Raw genomic sequence first — 21,326 nt, forward strand, 5'->3', positions numbered from 1 at the left:
TCATAAATGAGGAGTGCAGTTAGGACATGGACATGCACGGACGTGAATGCATTTGCATGTGCATAGGTATGTCTGTATGCATCAAAGCGAATTAGAAAAACAGTACATTGCTGGTAACAGGTGATTTTGTGAGTCACTCGTATGTTCCATTTCGTGTGTGAATGCACTTGTGTATGGCTAATGTGTTGACGATGTGAGTATGTAAATGTGTTTGTAGGCGTGCGGTTGCAATGTTATAAAATGAAAATAGACTATAATATTATAACTAAAAATTAAAAAAATGTTTGTGTAAATAAAATGAAATATATTATAAACAAATTAAAGGCATAATTAAATCTAAAATGAAACCTGTGCTTTAAAAATATAAAAATTAAGTAGAAAGATCATTTAAAAAATAAATTAAAAATGAAAAAAATTAAAAACGAAATCAAATGAAATAAAATTAAATAAAGGGAAATAAAATTAAATAAAAAGAAATAAAATTATAGAAAAAGAAATAAAATTAAATAAAATGAAATAAAATTAAACAAAACGAAATAAAATTAAATAAAAAGAAATAAAATTATAGAAAAAGAAATAAAATTAAATAAAATGAAATAAAATTAAACAAAACGAAATAAAATTAAATAAAAAGAAATAAAATGAAATAAAACGAAATAAAATGAAATAAAACGAAATAAAACGAAATTAAATTAAATAAAATGAAATTAAATTAAATAAAAAGAAATAAAAATAAATAAAAAGAAATAAAATTAAACAAAACGAAATAAAATTAAATAAAAGGAAATAAAATTAAATAAAAGGAAATGAAATTAAATAAAATTAAATAAAACGAAATAATATTAAATAATATTAAATAAAAGGAAATGAAATTAAATAAAAGGGAATGAAATTAAGTAAAGGGAAATAAAATTAAATAAAGGGAAATAAAATTAAATAAAGTGAAATAAAATTAAATAAAAGGAAATAAAATTAAACAAAACGAAATAAAATTAAATAAGAGGAAATAAAATTAAATAAAAGGAAATGAAATTAAAAAAAGGAATGAAATTAAATAAAGGGAAATAAAATTAAATAAAAAGAAATAAAATTAAATAAAAGGAAATAAAATTAAATAAAATGAAATTAAATAAAAGGGAATGATATTAAAAAAAGGGAAATGAATGAAGGAAACGAAATAAAATTAAATAAAGGGAAATAAAATTAAATAAAACAAAATAAAAAGAAATAAAGGGAAATAAAACGAAATAAAGGGAAATAAAATTAAACAAAACGAAATAAAATTAAATAAAACGAAATAAAATGAAATAAAAAGAAATAAAATTAAATAAAAAGAAATGAAATTAAATAAAAGGGAATGAAATTAAACAAAGGGAAATAAAATTAAATAAAAAGAAATAAAATTAAATAAAAGGAAATAAAATGAAATTAAATAAAATTGAACAAAACGAAATAAAATTAAATAAAATTGAATAAAACGAAATAAAATTAAATAAAAGGAAATAAAATTAAATAAAAGGAAATGGAATTAAATAAAAGGGAATGAAATTAAATAAAAGGAAATAAAATTGAATAAAAGGAAATAAAATTGAATAAAACGAAATAAAATTAAATAAAAAGAAATAAAATTAAATAAAGGGAAATAAAATTAAATAAAACAAAATAAAAAGAAATAAAGGGAAATAAAACGAAATAAAGGGAAATAAAATGAAATAAAACGAAGTAAAATTAATTAAAAGGAAATAAGAGGAAATGAATAAAATAAAAAACATCCGTATAATCTAATATGATACATTAAATAAATATACGTTTTAAAAATTCTAGTAGCCAAATTAAATTAATTGAAAAAATAAATATAATTTAATTATAAATGTATTTAATATAAGTATCAAAAAATTAGATAAACGGCAGAAATATAATTAAAATATAGAAGAAAGTGTAAAGTGTAGTGTAAAAAAAAACTAATAATGTTGAAAAACTATTGCGAATGAATTAACAAGTAGTCTTCCAAGTAAATAAGGTAAGAACAAAAATTATATTTTACCCGCAATATATATGCACATAGTTAGGTTTCTGACAAAAATATTTATTTTTTATTATATATTTATATTATTTAAAAACTTGTTTGTTTATATTATATTGGGAAAGCTTTAAGCTGAGCTTAATACATATCTCTAAATTGTAGAATTCAAAATACTAATTTTACCAAAACAAAATAGTCATAAAAAGAACAATATTACTTGTGTTTGCGGCAAGCTTTTTCATTTAGCGACAAATAGATTCCGTGCTATGAATTTACTACTCAATACCAATAAAAGACATTCATCTCCGTGCTCCCTACCTTTTTCTATTGTCTTGCATTTCCTATTTGGAAATCAAAGTGTTTGTGTGGGCTCATTTATCCTCTCGTCATAATCTCCACTACTCTGTCGCTGACATAATCGCCACTCAAAAAGCATACAATTCAATACAACGAAGAATCACAAAAAAATCGGCAAATGTTCACAATACCAGTGGACTGGCAGATGCTGGAACAAAAGCTTACAAACAAAGCCACCCAAATGATTGTGCCGTAGAAGGTGCAATTGACGCTCAACTGAGTTGGAAGTGTTTTGTGTGAAATACAGTCGTTGCACCATAAGCAGAAAATATCTTTAAGGCAAATAAATGAGCTTTAAGTTGAATGCTAAGGTAGCAAAGCAAATCTTATTCATAGTGGAATCCGATTATATTTCTTGAACAAAACATTGTCTGACCTATGGAATGTTCGAGACTTAGTTCTACATCTATCTTAGTACAGTTAGTCATAGATATGACAAAGTGCTTTAACTAGAAGGGTCGGTTTCGAAGGTTAAGTATAAGAGACAACTTATCTTGTGTTGAAGAACAGCTTGCGGCAGTATAACGTCACTGTGTTTATCTTTCAGCTTATCTAAAGGAAGTCACAGATCACTGTTTCTATATATTACAAACCTCCTCTCTCTCATATGAATGCAAAATTCGCGTTCCTCTAAATATTTCTTAAACCGATTTTGCACAAATTTGCATCGCTAACTCCGCCTTTACTGCTTTTATGTAATTTATTATTTTTGTGTTGCAATTTTTTGCTCGTTGAAGAAACGCACCCAACTGGAAATTGCTGCGGTAATTACCTTTGCTGCTTCCGTTGCCGTGCTGAGACAAACGCGTATTTCCCGTTTGCTGTCACAACACACTTCCTCTTGGAGTCTTTCTGCTACTAACTACTTTTAAATTGTCAACGACAACCGCAATGCTGTTACCTTCATATTTTTATTTTTAAGTTATGTAAACCAATATAACATAGTTCGCTCTACTAGGCAGTGCTTTTTTTTAATAGCTTTTCATATTTGTAACCTTGACGGCAGTGCAACGCTTTTTATTTTCATTTGCCTGAGATTGAGTGGCGTTTTACATGATGAAGTCATGGCATGTTAGCGGGATGCAGCTAGCTTCAAGTGAGATTGTGATGTCAGACGTTTTCTGGAGAGTATGTAAAGGTAGGGAGGAACCACAACCCTTTTGTTTTGCTTGTTGTTGTAATTCTTCACGTTGGTGGCTCGTTTTAAAATGTCAACTTATTGACAGTTATGCTGGTGTAAATAAGTGCGGGGAATTTCATTAGAGCTCGCTGCCGATGCTGGCAGATAACGTGGGTTCACTGTGTTACGTTACAAATTGTTGAAGAAGTTGAAATTGGAAGGAATGAGAACGCGTATAGAAGGTACTCATTGAGTTAGTTTATGTCTTACACATAGGAGAACAGTATAATCAAAGTGATTATAGATTCCCAAAATATTTTGATGTCTTTTTGAAAGTTAAGGGCTGAAATGTAAATTTGTGAATGTGATGAGAATTATAGGCGTTTATAAAGGAATTAAGTGTATGTTTATTTCCACCACAAATTTTTACCACTTTAGGGTATCCAAACTGTATGCAAATCTGTTCTGAAAAAAATATTTTCCATTTCCTTCCTTTCGTAAAATTTCGGGAGGAAACCTAATTTCACAACAATTACTCTTCTGTTCTACATACAAATCACTATATTTCCAATTACAAATTCTATACAAAATACTGATGAATTCCAATCAAAATTCCATTAACTTCATCAGTGGAATATTAAGTGCAATGAAATGTGAAAATAGCCAACAATGCAATCAGTGGTTGCAACAACCACAAATAAATAAAAGTAATCGATAATAACAATAACAAATATTCAGCTCCGATATAGCTTATAATGCAATACAATAATGCTACACATTATAAATTACACTTGCATACCAGTTTACAAATTTTGTCTACTTGACATTTGAAATTTGCCACAAAGCAATCAAGTGACAATCAAAAGTGGCAAGATGCTACAGAAACTTGTGTGGCGATAAGGAGAAGGGAACGGTGTGTGGATTGGAACGCTGTGGCCGAATATTACCATAACCGCAGCAAATGTATGCAAAAGCCAAACTGAAATTACTCTAGTGCATATACTATATGTAGACACTGTTGGGCACATAGTGTGCGCGGGGTTGGAATTTTAACAAAAAATAGATTACGCTCAAAAAATGGGGTTATGTAAATCACAACAAGAGAATAATTTGCTAAGCAGAGGAGAGTCATGAATTGGAATGGAAGAAAAACGGAAGCTGAATAGAGGGGAATAACAAATGAAACTTGAATCAATATTACTCGAACGAAATGAAAAAATGCTTTTAGAAGGCTTCTGTTTCCAAAAAGGTTAAACCAAGATGTTCTAACTAAGATTTCGTTTAAAAAAATAATACTTAAATTATAGATTCCAAACATTTTTGAATATTTGTAAAAGTGAAGCTAGATGATAGGGCATTTCCTGTGAGGTACCTATCGATATAATCATAATATAATCATGTAGCATCTTATCGCAGCTTTGCAATAGGGTATTTTAGGACATAGGACTCCTGACTAAGCGAGTATTCGATCCAGCCCAAACTCGTCTTAAGGTAATCGATTCAATGATTTAGCATGGGGACTCGTATGAGATCTTTTTTAATGAACTTTAAGGAAAACGTGTACCTAGGATAGCTCATTGCCAGGCAAGGTCTAATATAATAATATGAATAACGGTTGTGCTGTGATATGTTAGAGGTTTTCTGACTTGGTTCGTTCTGTTAACGTTTCGAAGCTTTTTAAAATGTCTAGGACACATCAATTAAATTTACTTCTTCCTCATTATAATTAATTGAGATGGTCTGGGGTCCATTTCGAGATTTGGTGACTTGGATCACCCTGTTCAGTTTTCAAACCTTCACAAATTGGTTAAAATACTTCGAAGAGAATTACTCCTTTATTATAATCAATTTAAAGTCAATTTACCGCTTCTTATGAAGTTTTAATGTCTTATATTGATTTCAGACTATTCTCGCCTGGAATTGTACTTGACACCCTGTGTTTTTGCAAATATTATTTGAATATGCCTTTCACTCGCTTGTCATTTCATTAGATACTGTATTTGCGCCAAATAACATGCTGCTACAACGTGCAATAACAAAAACAACAATAAACACTCTGGAAAATGGCGGAACAATAACAATAAGAAAAGCACCAACATCACAATAGGAAATAATGATATGGATAATATTAGCAATAATAACAGCAAGCCACAGGGACAGATAGGTACAGAGGCAAACCTAGCTAGAAATCTATATAAATACATACATACATTTACGCAGGAAGCCAAAATTTCCATAAATATATGTAATTACCGAAAATTATAAAGGGTGCAAAGAAACCAAATTGAATGCGTTTGAGGTCAAAAATGCGAAGATTATCTCTTTTTTAACCTCCTTCACATTTGTCGTTTAAAAAAAATCAAATTATTGACAAAAATGTTTCTCCAAATCTAGCTCTTGATATTTGAAAATCAAAAGCAATCAATTAGTTCAAAACTTTTGAATATCTCTGCTATCTAAGAACTACCTCAAAACGTTTTTCAAAAGTTTTTCGAGCACAAGACAAGCGTTTCTCGACAGCCAACAACCGTTATTTACTACAATATCTACAAACCACTGCAAGTGTTAAAGTATTTGTAGTTTTTGTAAATCGCTTACCATCAACTTGATCTGATACGTGAAGTAGATTCATACCTGTTGCGACTCGTCAAAGTTTGTTCATTTTCGCTTTGGGCGTTTTCAAGTATTTTATTGTTATTGTTGCAATTGCAATATTGGCGCAAGTGTGTTACTGTTATTATTTACTATTTGCTTTGCTTTTATTTTACTTTACTCTTCGTGTTGGTGTTGGTAAGTTGTGTTTGGCAATTTAAAATCAATCAAAGTTTGATCGAAAAGTTCATGGCGATAACGTTGAAATGTGATGGAGAAAGAAATATCAGTGTAGGTAACAAATATATGGCAGTTTGGGCATAATAGCAGTAAAAATGATATAACGGATGATATTTCGGAGTCTACAAAGCTATTTTGAGTGATTTCTGTGGATTTAGGTTATGTTTATTTGGGTTAGGTGCTGTGCGAGATGTGAAATTCGGATATACTTATATGTTGAACAGCGGTTTTGAAAATATGTATTTTTGTTATCTGCAAAGTCCTTCTTCGTTTTCTTCAAGCGCGTAAGAAAGTATATTGTATGAAGTTTCTGGAAATATATGCCTTCGACACCAAAATATCATTTAACAATTGCTCATACTTGAGTCTTTTTCTATATTAATACACATGTTTTACTTACAGTTCATAAAGCAAACTTTTTCACGCTTGAATTTTGGGATAACACATTTCTCAAATTGAAACTTACAGCTGAAGATTCCCGGGGTCTATTCAGTATATAAATATTAAGGAGCGTTAGATTAAACCAGCTCTTGTCTTCACTAGTACTGGGGAACCTTTTTTATTACTAGTCTAATGCACTAATGCACTTACGACAAATTTTGAAAGGAGACCCAGTAAAGTACTCGAGACTATAAGTCCGGGAATCTCAAATATTTATTCAGGGACTGGGAATATGTTTTATAATGTATGATATAAGACATTATCACTTCGAAATAGGCATTTCGCTAAAGCTATTATTATTTTGTGATATATAAGTTACCGTAGTAAAAATTGGTCAGATAAATATGTAATAAAATCAAATACGTAATCGGTTTGTTTAATCAAATATATATATATTCCTATATATGCTTGCAATAATAATTGTGCACGAAATTGCATAAAATCACTGATGCGTGCCACATTATGAAGGCCACTATATGTGTGTGTGAGCTTTCAGGGCCACTAAATAACACATTAACAACAGACTAAATCGAATGAAACGGCTATAAAAGCGTGATAACAACAATGGAAATATGTACGTTATAATTAACATAGTGTATATATTCAGGCATTACTAAGACCGTGGTAATTAAATTGACATACCACACATACTACAGTACATTCTCTCAACTAAATTTAACCATTTTTTTTTTTTTTGCAAAATATGTTCAAAATTTAAGAAAGCGTTGCATTTATCACAATTTGTCGAGAAAATGTTGCATACATGCAGGCGCAGTGGGGATTATTAAGTGATTAACTTTCTTATTACTGCTCTTTTGCGATATTATTGCAATTATTTGTTTGGCCTTGAAGCATAATGAGATTTTCAAGTGAGGTGTCAAATCTCCGATCTCATGAGCTTATAAATTTTAATTAACGAAAGATTAAAATTAACTTAAATGGGAATCGTGGTAAAGTTCAGTTGCATGTACTTGACGAAATAGTGCTAAAACTAAAACTGGATATCTGCATTATTGAAATATAAACAGCTGGCAACTTTATTTAGGAAACCATGTTATCATTCAACTTATTAATTGCTAGAGAACCACTTGGCAAAGATTACCCTATGACACAGAATTGCAAATCTTTGACTTAAAGGAGCTTCGTAGGGTTTCTGTTCTTGAATTGGGAATTATTTTACACTTTTTTTATGAGGACAGAAAATTTCTTCATCAAGTTGGTATTCCATAGGAATCAATCATAAGTCATAATAAAATTTGAGATATCCCCACTTATATCCACTTTTACTTCCCTCTGACTGACTATGACCATGAAGTGTTTGATTTTTCTAAACTCTGCTAAGTGGTACTAAGTACACGCAATCTCGCTTCTTGTAACATAATTTGTAGGCATTAAAATTATGATAAAATCTTTTACAGTAAACTGCAGCTTTTCAATGCTTCTAGGCAATTTGCGCGGATTTATGTTGGCATTTAAAATTTGTGCAGGGCTTTATGTTAGAAAGTAGCTGTGTTTGCCGTCGGCGACTTAAGCAGGACAGCACAGAAAAAGAACATAATAAAAAATGTGAATAATTGAAATAAAAATTTAACAAAAACAAATATTAATTACGTGTGGTGTTGGCATATAAACTTAACTGAAGGCGCTTTATTGCTACCAAGCTGATTGATGGTTTTTTCGTTTGTTTTATATCGTCTCCGGTTTATTACTGCATATATGTGTTGCCATTTTCACGTTTTCGTTCCCTCGCACTCTCTTTTTTCAGTGTTAATTCTAACGTAGTTGCCGCATTTTCCAAAATTTAAATTATAACTTTGTGGAAAGAATTTATGAGTTGCGGTTTTTTTTAATTAAATTCTACGAGCACCACTCACTTGCCAAATTCAATGCTTCAAAGCCTCGACAAGATGTAGAGAGTGGCCAATTGGCGGAGGAGCTCTCTAAGTATGCATATGATTATTTCGGCATGTCTAGAGGCTTTGTTATTCAATTAGGCCGATATATTTCCACTTTCGTAGAAACCCATTAGGAAAATGTTAACTTACTCTTAGGATAGGTCGTCTCTCTACGGAGTTCAGGTTTCCATACATTTCCATTCTGGTCTAAAGAGATCACAATTAAACTTACCTAACCCATTACTAGCGATAAAAACCAGGGTGGTGCACTGAAAAATTGAGGTTAGAGGTTGTATCTGTAGAGACGAGAAACTTGGTCTTGAGTCTAATGAGACCACATAACAATTTTCTAAACTTTTCACCAACTTTTTCAGTTCCAGTAGTTCTACCAGTCACTTTAATTTATTATAGCATACAAAGTTTAACTTTGTTGACCACCTATTTGTATTTGTAGCACTGCTGCCATGTTTAAATTAAATTTAAGATGCTTCCACATAAATCTGCTGCCACAATTACAAAAGATTTTGCAATAAGGCTTAACAGCTTTGCACAATTCCCTTAAATTAAATTAAATTCATAAAAACAAATTTAATAACCAGAATCCCTACAGCAGTCGGTTGTGTAATAAAAAATAGGCAGCGAGAATTTTTAAAACGGTCTAAGTACCTATTGCGGTCTGAGATGAGCTTATGACTACTTAGTGGAACTAATTGCGGACGGTTTAATATATATAAGCGATAACATGACGGAATCGGTTGGGAGGCTAATTAGAGCTTAAAGTTGACGAAAGGAGTCTCTTATAAAGTGAAAAGAACGAACAAGTGAAAATTAAGTCCGACTCTTATACCTATCTCGAACACACTTTTTTCGGAAAACTGTGTGGATCATAAATACTTTCAGCGACATCTTTCACTGAGGGAAGACCAACTCCAATTCGAATTTATAATTTTTCTGGCGAGCATGCCACCATTTCCCAATTCCTCTTTTTGACTATTTAGAATGAAACTATTTTTATTTATATTTTTTATTTTAAATATTTTTTTATTTTTATATTTTTATTTTTCTTGACTTCTGAACCCATGCAAACGAATATCTATTTATAATGAGATATATGTCAGCAGATAGCTCATAGATTTTATGACCGCCACCCAAGCCAAGCTAACTTTGAATTTGTTGAATTTCTGCAATCGCTTTGCCACTTTAACTATTTTAGTTTACGAGCGCATTTGGCTTTCATGGCTAAGTGTCACTATCTTGGCCTCGTATTAAGAAGTAATTCCATAAAAATGCCACTAAATGCTTTCACGTAATTCCAACAATTATTTAAAGTTATAGCTGGCCACTGTACTAGCACCTTGTAGCGTATGGTTCGAATGACCAGCTCATGAAATCACGTGACGGTTGAGTAAAGAATAGATAAATAAATGGTAATATGTCATATTAATAACAGAATACACGAAACTTTTATCTCTCTCTCTCTTAGGTTTATGGTTGCAAGGTTTGTACTTTATTATAAGCCCTAAAACAGTTCTAGTCCCACGATAATTATTTCTTTCAAATATAATTTCGATGTAATAATAAACTTATGTGAGTCGAATTTGAAATATATTTTTCAGATGGCAATCTACTTCAAGTCCAAGGAGATTTCAAATACAAGTTCAAGTTTAAGTTCATGTTCATGTTCAAGTTCAAGTTCATGCTCATGTTCAAGTTCATGCTCATGTTCATGTCATTTAGTGAACTCGATTTAGTCATTGCACCTGACAATTCTGTTAATGCCCTGCTGCAGCTGTACTGTGAGTGAATGGAACGCCGTTGCGTTCTTTCAGTACTTCCTCAATCCCAAACTATTGAACAATCTATTGAATTAAGGAAATAGGACGGTTATTAGGTCTACAACTTTGCTTCCGCCGTTTTCCAATAATAGAGACACCGGGTCAAGTACTGGTCGATTAAATCGATTTCTTTTATATCGATCTTAGACATTGGTGTCAACACTAACCCAACAAAATATTTGTAGAGATCTGTTTGCATCCCAAATTTATTCTGAACTGAAAATGTCACTTTTTGAGCCGAATACTCGACATTTGCGGGAAATTTCACTTTTCTTTTTTAATTCCAAGAAAAGTGCGACTGGAGCTCATCGACATTTGTAACAGTTTTTATACAAAAAAAAACTTAAATTTACAAAAACAAAAAAAAAAACGGCGGAAGAAAGTTGTAGACCTAATATACTTTTATGTAATTTTTTTGTGTTTAAGGGCAAGAATACCTTATTGAAAAATAAATAAAAAGTTTTAAACAATGTTTGAACAAAGTTCATGTTCATATTCATGTTCAAGTTCAAGTTCATATTGATGTTCATGTTCAAGTTCATGTTCAAGTTCAAGTCCAATTCTAAGTCTAAGTTCCATCCCTAGACCCATTCCCAGCCGCATTCGCATCCTCATCCCCATCTCCAGTTTCAGTCTCAGTCCATTCTTAGTTTCATTCCTAATTGTCGGTCCCAGTCTCACTCCAAGTCTAAGAATTCATTATTCATTATTGTCGGATCCAGTCTCAGTCATATTCCATGTTTTGATTCATGTCTCCTGTCCATCGTCATTTTGCTCTCAATTGATGCCTAAGTTTCTGCCCTCCGCATACGTATTGGTATAGGTAAATATATTTTTGAATTCTTGTAGTACTTTCCCCTGGTACCGTCCAGTTTTAGCTAACAGTATTTTTATATAGTCATTTAATTTCTACCACCTTCTTCTAGCGTCCTCCTCCTACCCATCACTCTTCATACATTAGCTCACACCGCGTGAGCATTAATTATTTTCGCAACTTATCACTGTCACTGCGCATAACGGCTGTTGTATAATTTCCAAGTCCTCACAAGTCCGCACAAATCTTAATGCATTATATGTACATACATATATGTAAGCGAATTGTTTTGTAAACACTCCTCTGTATATGTAACACCGTTATGCGAGAGTGCCGCTGAGTGCAACCATGTGAACGAGTATGTGATAATGAAAAATTGCCAAGTCATACATTTAAGCTCTGCAAAGCTGACAGGGCAGTAGTCAGCTACTTTCAAGTTCAAGCCTGTGTCTATATATGTACATACAAATATTAATGTTATTGTTGTTATCTTGCTTTGTATGTGTGTGATTGTGTGTTAATATTTCCGCCAGAGTGTATGTCAGTCTATTTTTCTTATTAAGTTATTCATTGTTTAACGTAGACAAGTGTTTAAATGCCTGCACACTCTCACTCACTCTAGGTATGTGTGTGGATACATATTTTTATGCCCATTTCCAGCGTGTATTTACATTTTCCGCGTTTTTCTGCAGGCATTATTTTTCTGTCGGCTCATAAATATTCTCATATGAATAATGACTTGCATACTTTCAGGCAATTATTTCCAGGCACACACACACCCGCTCGCTCAGCGCTCAGTGAGTTTCTGATGCTAATGTGTGCCGTTGAACACCTGACATTTTAGCTCAGCTAAAAAGCATTTAGGGAACTCAATTTAGACGTTGCACCTGACGATTACTGTTAATGCACTGCTGCAGCAGTGCTGTGAGTGAAGGGTACGTCATTGCGTATAAGTAACAATTAACGAAAAATTACTTGTTTTTACAAATATTTCGAATGACTAATACAAAATATCCTTTCTTTGAACTGCCTTAAAATTTATATATATTGATTTTATTTGAAAATATCACACATTTATCTTAACAAAGGACTGAAGAATTATGACATTTGCAGATAATTTGTTGTTTAATAAAAAAAACAAATATTTTTATGTAATCCCACAATTAATGTATCTATGTATATTTTTTTAGTACTTGCTAATCTGTTTGCATTTGGTTTAACGCCAATTGACATGTAATCAAATTTCTCGCTGAAATCATTACAATTACTAAATCTTTCGTTGTTTTGTGTCCTGCTTGTCATAATATATTTCGACAACTGACTAAAATTATGTAAGCACAGTGTTGCCTTGGTGAAATAACAACAAAAAATTAGAATTCCAATTCTATATGCTTTGCAATATTCGAAAAACCACCGAAATTGTTATTATGTGGGTCCGGAATTTCCATTGCAACAATATGTTGGCTCTTATTGGCAATGCTTTCTGAAAACAACAACAAATATTTGCATTGCTGCTATATGTTGGTGTAAGAGAGTGGAACTGATAAGAATTTAACTATCAACTGACCATTTACTCTCTCTTACAAGCTTCCAGAAGTCATTGTTTCGACTTTTTTTTAAATTTAGAAGGGCCCCTTGAACACCTCATGGTTCCCATCTACATCCCAGATATATTTTGATAATATTTAACAGAAAGGGGGTTTCACAATACAAAAGGTGACGTCATTCGGTCTTCGAGTATTAGGAACATGTTTTGTTGCATTCGTTGTCATAGGCTTGATTTTCCTTGCCTTTCGTGCCTTCTCCGACAGTAATGTTTTGAAGCAACAATCCTCGGTAAGAAAAATGTCATGCAAGCATTTGCTTTTGCTGCTCTGAGTGTGATATTGATTTGAATTGTTCGCTGAGAGCAAAACATTGCATTGTCATGTTAAATGAACGAATGACTTGAAACAAGGAGTAAGCCTGCTTGAGCAGCAGTTTAATGCCTACCTTATGAAATTCATATTCTTTACGGTAGAACATATGAGTTTGAGTTATGTGTTCGCTTAAGTGAGAGTTCTGTGTTGGAAACGCAAGTAATTGGAAACCGCTATTTAACTGTGTGACAAACACCAACGTTGAACTCTCTGCGAACCTGCGTAATTTCTGTGGTGAGGTTGCCCTATCTCTTCATATTTGTTTGATATATTATAGTCGTTCCGTTTGTTTTCATTCTTGTTGTGTGAGTTGATTGTTGCCAGTAGTGTCGATATTGTTTCCTTGAAGTTTGACAGAGGGGCAAGCAAATTTTGTCCGCACTGTTGCTTGATACCCTCATGCTGATAGCTATTAGGTACAGACATAATCGGACAAATCTTCTGGTTGAGAAATGCTCAATAGAAAATGAGAGAAGTATTACATTGGAAGCTTGACTTCAGTTATGATAAGCATCTAATAAGAATTTTTTTAAGTTAATAATTTAAAAAAATAACAAAACAATCGATTAAAATTAAATAAATAAATCCATAAATATTAAAAAGTTAAAAAAAGTTATTAATATTAGGATTTTATAGAACAAATGTTATTGTATAATTTTATAATATAAAAAACAAATATTTAAATTAAAATTCCGAAATCTAAATTTCCAACAACAATAAAATAATCAATTTCATATTTCACTACTGCGACCTCACCATAATTTTTATCCTAATATGTGCGATTAGAAGCATCCATTTCTATGAATATGTATGTGTGTCTTGACAAGTGTGCGTTTACCCTTTCGCTGTTGCGTATTGTTTGCTAATTAGCAAAGCGTTTCGGTGACGAACGCTATTGTATTCGGTTCACTCACTTATGCAGGCAACAATACCATATAGCAGGGACAACAATAATAACAAAGGCGATAGTAATGGCGATGGCATATCACTCCAAGTAGACACAGGTGAGTAACCAAACCAACACATCAAAACACACGCGCACTCACTTCGATGTTGTTATTGCTTTGGCACAATTTGCTTGGCCCTGTAAGTTTATGCTGCGCCAATATACCTCGCATTAATGCAACAACAGTACATTTCAGCTGCTGTTTCGGTTGTTGAACGTTGTTGTGGTTGCCAACTCCTGTTGATTTTGTAGTTGTTGTTTTTGAAGGGCAGTTGTTTTTGTACAAGTTTGCGCAAGTGTATTTAATGAAGCCGCTTTACTTATTGGTCTTAAGTACACAGTAGCGTACTTAAAGGCGCACACACCCTCATACCCATCAAATACATTCGTGTGCATACACATGGTGTAATGAGTGGCAGCAACTTTTTCTGTTTACTGTACACATACACATTTATAGAAAAAGGTAAAGGTCATGTCATCATTTAGAAAGGTATGTAAATGTTTGGTTGTATTCCTTGTTGTTGCTGTTATTATTTTTCAATATTTAAGTATTTATTGTGGTAAATATAAAGAACTACTTTAGCTTAACACAGTTGAATTGAATTTCATTTTCAAGTCGACTAAAATTCAATTAAATGTTAATGCAGATTTTTATTTTCTATGGTAAATCGATCTTAATCAGCGTTTTAATCGAGCAGAGGCCGGTTAATTGATCAATTAGCTCCTGTGTGAAAAGTATATAACAAATTAGAAATGTTGAGATGATTAGCAATCTATGAATCTTTGAGGTTCACCTGAAGTCCCCACATGATCCGAAGAGCTTTTCATGAATTTATAAAAGAGAAATCAGAGTCCGAAGAAGTCGAAGATATGTCTTCCATATCTCCTATTGATCATATAACCCATTAACCGTACTCCTATTTCATTAGAGCTGCTAAATAGTACGATGTCAATGTATTCCTTTGGTGGTTCTAGTGAACTGAGGTGTCCCTTTTTTCAGGAACCCGGAACTCATAATTATTTACTTTGGACGCTATTCAGGGCTTCGCCTGGCATATGTCGCGCTTTAACCATTTTATTTAATACCAGTTTTTTCCAGTCCCATAACACTGGCTAATCTGCGCAAATTGGAGACTTATGGACTATAAAGTCATTGAAGACTTGAATGTTTGATTAGCGTTAGTGAAAACTATTTGAAAAGTCCGTTTGAGTTTTAGAAAGATATATATCAACAAAAGTCCATCTCCTGCATAGACTTCGATGTATTTTTCTAACTAATTCTCTGATTATTGCCGTAACAATTCTGTAAAGCTGACTGAAAATCATTAATTTCTTATATTCAATAGCCTTCTGTGCCATTAATAATTTTTCTTTCTACAGCGTAGCATTTTATTTATTGCGTAAATAAGTTTTCTAGTTTTCTGTTATAATATGAAAATCATTAAGATTCACAGAAGTGATTACGTAAATACTCAATGAGTGTATAATTAGCAGAGTGCTGATTATTTCATAGAATTTTGATACTGGTTATACATTATCAATGTGAGGGGGAAAAATAAATCTAAATTAAACTTATATATGAACAAGTAAGGAAGGGCTAAGTTCGGGTGTAACCGAACATTTTATACTCTCGCAATTTATTTATTTAACTTTATTTATATTAATAATACACAATTTGACCCACATATTCGTCATATATATTGTATAAAGTCCATTGAAAGTTGGAAACCATAATATTAGGTTAGAAGCACCGAGGTCCTCGTGTTCGATATATGGGGCCTTAAAAACATATGGACCGATTTCGGCGATTTTTAGAATGGGGCTGCCACTCTATTAACATAGTATTTGTGCAAAGTTCTGCACCGATATCTTCACGTATAGGCGTGGTTGTGAAGCGATTTGGCCTATTTTCACAACATATCATTGGGATGTAAGGAAACTATTACAAACCATGTTTCATTGAAATCGGTCGAGTAGTTGTCTTTAGCAACATTTGTTGCGAGAGTATAAAAATCTAAGCTTTTGTGATAATTGTATGCTTATCAATAGAGTACCGTTAAGAGTGTTGGTGTTGGTAATTAAATTGTCTACAACCTTGTATATGCGTGTCTATTAATGGGGCAGCAGTTCAATATGCTTTGAAGCGTTTGTCTAGTGGTGTGAGTAAATAAATGATGTGTGTGCTCATATTACAAGGAAGTACTTTTCATTCGCTGCAAACTAGCTGCTTAACTCGGTACTTAACTTTTCATGTGAGAATTTTTATTTATATAAACTTGTTTACTCTATGCAACTCTTTACAACTAATTGACTTTATATTGATGATATCAACTGAATGGCAAAAGTAAATTTAATTGGCTAAGTAGCAGCCTTGGTGCATGTAGTGGTGTATGTAAATACTCCAATGCACAATTCAATTAGCTTGTTTACTTTATTTTTAAGCCTTACTAAGTGGTCTGATACTAATTTTTGAACATTTGAGTGGCAAATTATTTTTGTGACCAACACTGGCGGTCAAGTGGGGCTTACATTGCAGGTTTATAAATTCTTCTCTAATCATAAATGTAGAAATATGCGAATTTGGAAGCTAATTGTTCCTAAAATTTTGACAGAAAGCGCCCAATAAAGCGTACGATATCTCCTCTTCTTTCCTTGTTGGAGCTTTCTACTGGAAGCTATTTGATCCAAGATCGTGTACTGAAGAAGAGCAGAATCGAATTGGACCTAAATCTGACGTTAATCGGAAGAGTTGGGGTTCCTAGGACGGACTTGCACAATGGGTTGAGTCCTGTTATCCCAAGACATTTAATGTGACTTAAAGTTAGTTATTTGACCGCTAGTGTACCATGTATACCTATATCTATCTATGTATTCATCTTCCTGCTTACAATATTTGTTTTTTATCTACTTCAACCCCTGTCATTTGCAGCTTAATTAAGAATAGCAAAACACATTTCTATTGACATATTCTACATAAATACAACTACGTGGCAATTGACACTTTTAATTTACCAAAACAGTATTAGAGATTGTTGAAAAAATAATATAGAAGAGAAAAATAATAAAAAAACGTAAGTTAAACGCAATTGATAAAAAATAAGAAAAAAAGTGAGAGCCCACTGCGTATGAGTAACATATTAATAGAAATTATTAATATATCGAACTATATCTATATATTTTACGAATACTCATATTGAAAAGCTACCAACTATTAATATAGAAGAGAGAAATAAATAAAAAACAGAAGCTAAAAGAAAACTGCAATAATATGAGAAAATAAATTGCGTGCAACACTGCGTATGAGTAACATTTTAATGGATATTATTGATATGCCCAAATATTTATGTGTATATAATACTGACTTTATTAGCATCTGAAGATAATATAACAATATTTAGAAAAGTATTGGTAAAGTTCATAAAAAAATAAATTAATAGTTCATAAGAACGCCACTGCGTATGAGTAATATTTTAATGAAATATGGAAAAATATGTATACGTTCGATATTTTTCTTAATTCTAGTTTCGTATTTAGAAAAAAATAAACAATATTAATGAGAATCTACGAAAAATAACAAATAAATGAAAATACCATTGCGTATGCATAACATTTTAACTTTTTATAACTAGTATATCTTTTATTATAAACAAAATGAATTTTAATGAAAAAAGTTAATCACAGTACGTCCAGAATATATTTTTTTATCTTGCTACATTTCTTAGCACATATATTTGTGGTAAGGCCTCCAAGTGCTCGTCATTTCCATAATTTTTTCAAGCATAAGCGTATTCATATCTTTCACTTACTTTTCCTCAAAGTTCGCATTCACCCTTATTTATAAAATTACCATTACCAATGCACTCATATTAGCTTTACAAGAATTTGTGGGCACCTGCTGTGTGCAGTAGAAAGCAAACAAAAAATCTATAAAAAATAACCGTATAGCAGAAAGTTTTGTGTGAAAATTGGCTTGCATATGAGAAAACTTTATAAGAAATTTTACGGTGTGAATGAGTTGGTTAGGCAACATATTATAATATAATCGAAACTAGGTGTGGAAGACAATTTTTTGGAGCGCGTAATTCAAAAATGAGCTAAGGAAAGATTAATCTTTTTCCTAGATTTTATTATTATTTTTAAATACTATTTTAATTCCAGAATTTTAATACTTTTTTAAATATATTTTATGATAATATGATGGGATCATGTGTAGAAGTTCACGCAAGTGAGGAAAGTTTTTGATTGTCACTCACTTGGGAGTGGCCAGAAACGATTCTTCTCCACATGGTTCAAGCAGCTCACGACTTCCGGTTTTAGACCAAGTATCCTCTGGGTAGCAAACAGACATCCGTTTGAAGGCGAGCTAAAGTGAGAAGGCGAAGCCCGCTTATGCGGTTGTGCGTAGGGTTTGGGACCCACCACATAAAAACACCCCCCAATGAAAAATCTACGAAAGCCTCGGATGAGACACCCCCCTTTTGATGACGACCCCTGCAAACGTTTTAAGGATAATGATATAAGGGCATGCACCTGGAATGTCCGGACCCTTAATTGGGAAGGTGCCTCTGCCCAGCTGGTTGACGTTCATTCACCCCGGTGGATGAACGTCTAGCCACAATCCGCATCAAAGCGAGGTTCTTCAACATATCGCTGATTTGCGCCCACGCCCCAACGGAAGAGAAGGACGATGTGACCAAAGATGCTTTCTATGAGCGCCTAGAACGCACCTATGAGCGCTGCCCCCGCCACGATGTAAAAGTCGTGCTTGGTGATTTTAATGCCAGGGTGGGTAAAGAAGGTGTCTTTGGCACAACAGTCGGAAAATTCAGCCTCCATGACGAAACATCGCCAAACGGCCTGAGGCTGATCGACTTCGCTGGGGCCCGAAATATGGTCGTCTGTAGTACCAGATTCCAGCATAAGAAAATACATCAAGCTACTTGGCTGTCTCCTGATCGAAACACGCGGAACCAAATCGATCACGTTGTGATAGACGGAAGACATGTCTCCTGTGTTTTAGACGTGCGTACGCTCCGAGGACCAAATATAGACTCGGACCATTATCTGGTCGCAGCGAAGATACGCACCCGCCTCTGTGCAGCAAAGAATGCCCGTCAACAAACACAAGGAAGGTTCGACGTCGAAAAGCTGCAATCGCAACAGACAGCCACGAAGTACTCTACTCGACTTGCACTCCTGCTCTCTGAGAGCACTCATCAGCATCTCGGTATAAGGGAACTGTGGAACGGCATCTCAAACTCACTGCGTACCGCTGCAGCCGAAACAATTGGTTTTCGGCAACGACAAAAAACAAGCTGGTACGATGAGGAGTGCCGTCTCGCAGCGGAGAGAAAACAGAAAAACAACATTGCAAACGACCACAACACGTGCGGGATGGGATAGATACCGAGAGCTGAAGAGGGAAGCGAGACGCATTTGCAGACAAAAAAAGAAAGAGGCCGAAATGCGTGAGTACGAAGAGCTTGAGAAGCTGGCAGACAGAGGGAATGCTCGAAAATTTTATGAAAAAATGAAGCGACTTAACGAAGGTTTCAAGACCGGAGCATCCTCATGTAGAGACCAAGGTGGTAATCTGGTAACCGATGTCCAGGGCATACTGGGATTATGGAGGGAACACTTCTCCGACCTGCTGAATGGCAGTGAGAGTACAACACCAGGAGATGGCGAACCCGATCCCCCAATCGATGACGATGGAACAGATGTTCCATTACCCGACCATGAAGAAATTCGAATAGCAATTACCCGCTTGAAGAACAACAAAGCAGCGGGGGCCGATAGATTACCGGCAGAACTATTCAAATACGGCGGCGAAGAACTGATAAGGTGCATGCATCAGCTTCTTTGCAGAATATGGTCGGAAGAAAGCATGCCTGACGATTGGAATCTCAGTGTGCTCTGCCCAATCCATAAAAAGGGAGATCCCACAATCTGCGCCAATTACCGTGGGATCAGCCTCCTAAATATCGCATACAAGGTTCTATCGAGCGTATTGTGTGAAAGACTAAAGCCCACCGTCAACAAGCTGATTGGACCTTATCAGTGTGGCTTTAGACCTGGAAAATCGACAACTGACCAGATATTCACCATGCGCCAAATCTTGGAAAAGACCCGAGAAAAGAGGATCGACACACACCACCTTTTTGTCGATTTTAAAGCTGCTTTCGACAGCACGAAAAGGAGTTGCCTGTACGCCGCGATGTCTGAATTTGGTATCCCCGCAAAACTAATACGGCTGTGTAAATTGACGTTGAGCAGCACCAAAAGCTCCGTCATGATTGGGAAGGACCTCTCCGAGCCGTTCGATACCAAACGAGGTTTCAGACAAGGTGACTCACTATCGTGCGACTTCTTTAACCTGATGCTGGAAAAAATTATAAGAGCTGCAGAGCTAAACCGAGAAGGTACAATCTTCTACAAGAGTGTACAGCTCCTGGCGTACGCCGATGATATTGATATCATCGGAAGCAACAACCGCGCCGTTTGTTCTGCTTTTTCCCGCATGGATAAAGAGGCGAATCGAATGGGTTTGGAGGTGAATGAGGACAAGACGAAATATCTCCTGTCATCAAACAAACAGTCGGCGCATTCGCGTCTTGGCTCCCACGTCACTGTTGACAGTCATAACTTCGAGGTCGTAGATAATTTCGTATACCTGGGAACCAGCATCAACAACACGAACAATGTCAGCCTCGAAATCCAGCGCAGAATAACTCTTGCCAACAGGTGCTACTTTGGACTGAGTAGGCAATTGAACAGTAAAGTCCTCTCTCGACGAACCAAAATCAAGCTCTACAAGTCGCTTATCATTCCCGTCCTGCTTTACGGTGCAGAAGCTTGGACGATGTCAACATCAGATGAGACGACACTAGGAGTTTTCGAGAGGAAAATTTTGCGCAAGATTTATGGTCCTCAGAACATTGGCAACGGCGAATACCGCAGACGATGGAACGATGAGCTGTACGAGTTATACGACGACATTGACATAGTTCAGCGAATAAAAAGACAGCGGCTACGCTGGCTAGGTCATGTTGTCCGAATGGACGAAAACACTCCAGCCCTGAAAGTGTTCGATGCAGTACCCGCCGGAGGAAGCCGAGGAAGGGGAAGGCCTCCACTCCGTTGG

The 21,326-nt window shown here is 34.2% G+C and overlaps 1 protein-coding gene across 1 annotated transcript in view; it reads left to right on the plus strand.

The window, feature by feature from the left end:
* Positions 1 to 1,564: 1,564 nt before the first annotated feature.
* Positions 1,565 to 21,326, plus strand: part of LOC105219249 (uncharacterized) — a 705,022-nt gene continuing 685,260 nt past the window's right edge. Inside the window, exon 1 of the mRNA XM_054231964.1 lies at positions 1,565 to 2,020. The gene's annotated coding sequence lies outside the window, so the exon portion shown is untranslated. The remainder of the gene's footprint in view (positions 2,021 to 21,326) is intronic.

Source organism: Zeugodacus cucurbitae, chromosome 5, assembly GCF_028554725.1.
Source record: "Zeugodacus cucurbitae isolate PBARC_wt_2022May chromosome 5, idZeuCucr1.2, whole genome shotgun sequence".
Lineage (NCBI taxonomy): Eukaryota > Metazoa > Arthropoda > Insecta > Diptera > Tephritidae > Zeugodacus > Zeugodacus cucurbitae.